Source organism: Jaculus jaculus, chromosome 18 (genome assembly GCF_020740685.1).
Source record: "Jaculus jaculus isolate mJacJac1 chromosome 18, mJacJac1.mat.Y.cur, whole genome shotgun sequence".
In the NCBI taxonomy this organism is placed as follows: domain Eukaryota; kingdom Metazoa; phylum Chordata; class Mammalia; order Rodentia; family Dipodidae; genus Jaculus; species Jaculus jaculus.
In genome coordinates this window covers 30,086,491-30,089,635 of record NC_059119.1, presented here as the reverse complement: position 1 = coordinate 30,089,635, position 3,145 = coordinate 30,086,491, and the positions used below count along the sequence as shown (strand labels likewise).

General features: G+C 49.9%; 1 pseudogene; it reads left to right on the top strand.

The window, feature by feature from the left end:
- Positions 1-710: 710 nt before the first annotated feature.
- Positions 711-1,521, top strand: LOC101594369 (annotated as a pseudogene).
- Positions 1,522-3,145: the final 1,624 nt, after the last annotated feature.

Genomic DNA, 3,145 nt, shown 5'->3' with positions numbered 1-3,145 from the left:
AAAAAATTTTTTTTAATTTTTTTATTTATTTGTTTGGGAGCGACAGACACAGAGAGAAAGACAGGGAGAGAGAGAGAATGGGCGCGCCAGGGCTTCCAGCCTCTACAAACGAACTCCAGACGCGTGCGCCCCCTTGTGCATCTGGCTAACGTGGGACCTGGGGAACCGAGCCTCGAACCAGGGTTCTTAGGCTTCACAGGCAAGCGCTTAACCCCAAGCCATCTCTCCAGCCCCTGGCATGAATTTTATAGGGCAAAGTACACCTGCTATTTACAGGAAACTCTGTAAGGTAGAAGACGTTATAGGAAGTGATTCCATCTTAGTTGGTGGATATTACCTATAAAATATGCAATGCAAGCTCCAAAGGGCGCGAGTGCAATCGACACTGCCCAGAGGAGCGTGGAGACCGTGCCTGGGCAGGCCGGGCTGCTAGGATGGCGCGGGGCAGGGCAATGCAGACCACGGGCTTGGGCCGGGAGCTGTGGCTGCTGTTCTGCCTTGCACCAAGCCTGGAGGCCGCCCCGACCTGAGCCCGGAGCCCCGACCCCAGGACCCGGGCAAGTAGACTCCTGCGGCCGGCCGCACCCCACCTCCGCGCGCCCGCAGTGCGTCTCGGTTCGCGGCGCCGCTCATCAGTCCTAGACATTTCCCCCAGCACGTGGCTTTGGATTTAGCCTGCGCAGAGCCGGCTCCGGTGCTAGAGAGCTTGAATGGAGGACCCTCCGCCAGCCTGCTATTCTGTGCGAAACTCCTCCCCCGCCTTTCTGCTTGGTCCACATGATCACCTCCCAGCTGCCCTGCACTGGAAAGTTCGCAGCAGGATCACGCTGTCCGACTCCAACCCTGCAGGGCGAGTCACCTGGCGGGCCTCCGGCCCACCCACCAAATTCCAAGGCCGGACCCAGTGGCTACTGCATGCCTCTCACTTGGCGACGTGATGGTGACCGGGATTGCACACATGGCAGTGATGAGGAAGAGCGCAGGACTGAGCCATGTGCTCAAAATGGGCCGTGTCAGCCGCCCGCTGTTCTCCCTTGCTCCTGTGACAGCATCAGTGATTGCCCAGGTGGCACCAGGAGGAACCTTTACAACTGCAGCCCACAGCCCTGCCCAAGGGGTCAACAGCGTTGCACGCTGAGTGATGCCTGAATTCCTTAATCGTGGCACTGCGATGGCCATCCAGACTGTCCTGACTCTAGTGATGATGAGCTTGGCTGTGAAACCACAGAAACTGGCAAGATCTTCCAGGGAGGGAAAGCCACAACTATGGGGACCCCTGTCGCCCTGACAAGTGTCATCTCTCTCGGGAACGCCACAACTGCCTCTGTCCAGGACCCATCTGGAAGTTCAAGTGCCTATGGGGTTATTGCAGCTACTGGGGTGTTGAGTGCTAACCTGGTTGCTGCTGTTCTCCTCCTATTGCTGTGCCTCCGAGTCCAGGGTTATTTCCCCCCTCTGGGACTGCTGGTGGCTATGAAGGAGGCGTTGATCCCTTCAGAAAGGAAAACTTCACTGCTCTGAAGATGGGTTATCACCACCTGGCCCTCAGCCTGCCAGATTGGGCAAGAGCTACAGTAGAGGCATGCAGGCAACTGCTGGCTGCTCGGCCCTCACAAGACCTGAGCTTTTCTGGCCCCCGAGAATTGTGACTACAAGCTCTTGCAGACATGGGCATGGAGGCCGGGATCCTCAGACACTGCTTGTATTCGGAGAGCTTGGATGGAGACCGGATCACAGACAGAATGGAGGAGCTGGTCACAGACTGACCTGTGCTTAGACATACCTGCCCCCATTGATGGGTGGCAATTAAAGTTCCTTCCCATTCTCTGCCAAAAAAAAAAAAAAAAAAATGCAAGAGAAATGGAAAATAGACAGTTTATTTTTTTAGCTACTAAAGGACAAAATATGAGGAGAGGCAAGAGAAGTGGGTCGGACATATGTGGAAACAGAGAGCCTCTAAGAAAAGACCAATGCACTGGAAAGTTGGGTACCATGGTGGGAGAAAGTACAGACTGCAATGGGAGGGAAAGACACACTGACAGGTGGTGGAACAGACAATGAAGGAGGCCGGGCACTTCCCTCTACCTTTCAGAGCCAATTGTAATTGTGCACAGGAACCATGGGTACAACGGACAGTCAGAAGTTGAATGATGGAAGTCCTCATCAACAGAGGCCCTTGTTATTCAATTGTTAATAACAAAATAACTCAAGTAAGTGGAAAGTCTGTTGGTTATAGGTTATAGGTATAACAGGAGAGCTACAGTGAAGCCTACAGAGCGGCAACCAGGAGATTTAAGATTAAAACATAGTCTTCCTTATATGATGGAATGTCCAATTCCACTATTGGAATAAGACTAAGTACTAATTAAATGCCCAACAAACTTTCCAAAAAGACAATGGTTTCATCCCCAGGTGTCACCTGAACAAACCTAGAGTGTGACCATGGTGCTCACTCACCCTGAGGAGGCAGCAGTCAGGAAGACCACTCAGGAGCATACTGGACCCCAGGATGAGCACTAAATGCATAATCAATAAAGGATAGAGTGAAATAGAACCTATTTGTATCTCAGAAGGGGATCCCTTTAAAGAGAGAGGCTTTAAAAGGAATTTGGCCCATGTTAGAGAACTTCCTTAAATGTGGACTAATATGGATGTGTAAGTTACCTAATACCCTGATCCTGCCAGTTAAAAAGCCCTATACAAATGAATATAGATTTATTCACTATTTAAGAGCTATGAATGACACCCACTCATCCTACAGTGCACCTTTACTCATTAGTGACTGGGAATTAGAAAAATGAATCAAGTGTATCAGAAATACACAGTTGTTGATCTGGAGGTCCCCAAGAACAGATGGATGGCTGACATGAATTTTATAGGGCAAAGTACACCTGTTATTTATAGGAAACACCATAAGTTAGAAGAGGTTATAGGAAGTGATTCCTGATTTCTGTATGGAACAGAAAAGCTCGTAAAGCTCAATTGTTATTTGCTTTTTTTAAAAAAATATCCTGTTATTTTCTATTTACTTATTTGAGAGAGAAAGGCAGATAGACAAAGAAAATGGGCATGCCAGAGCCTTCAGTCCCTGAAAACAAAACTCCAGATGCATGTGCATCTGGCTTATGTGGGTCCTGGGAAATTG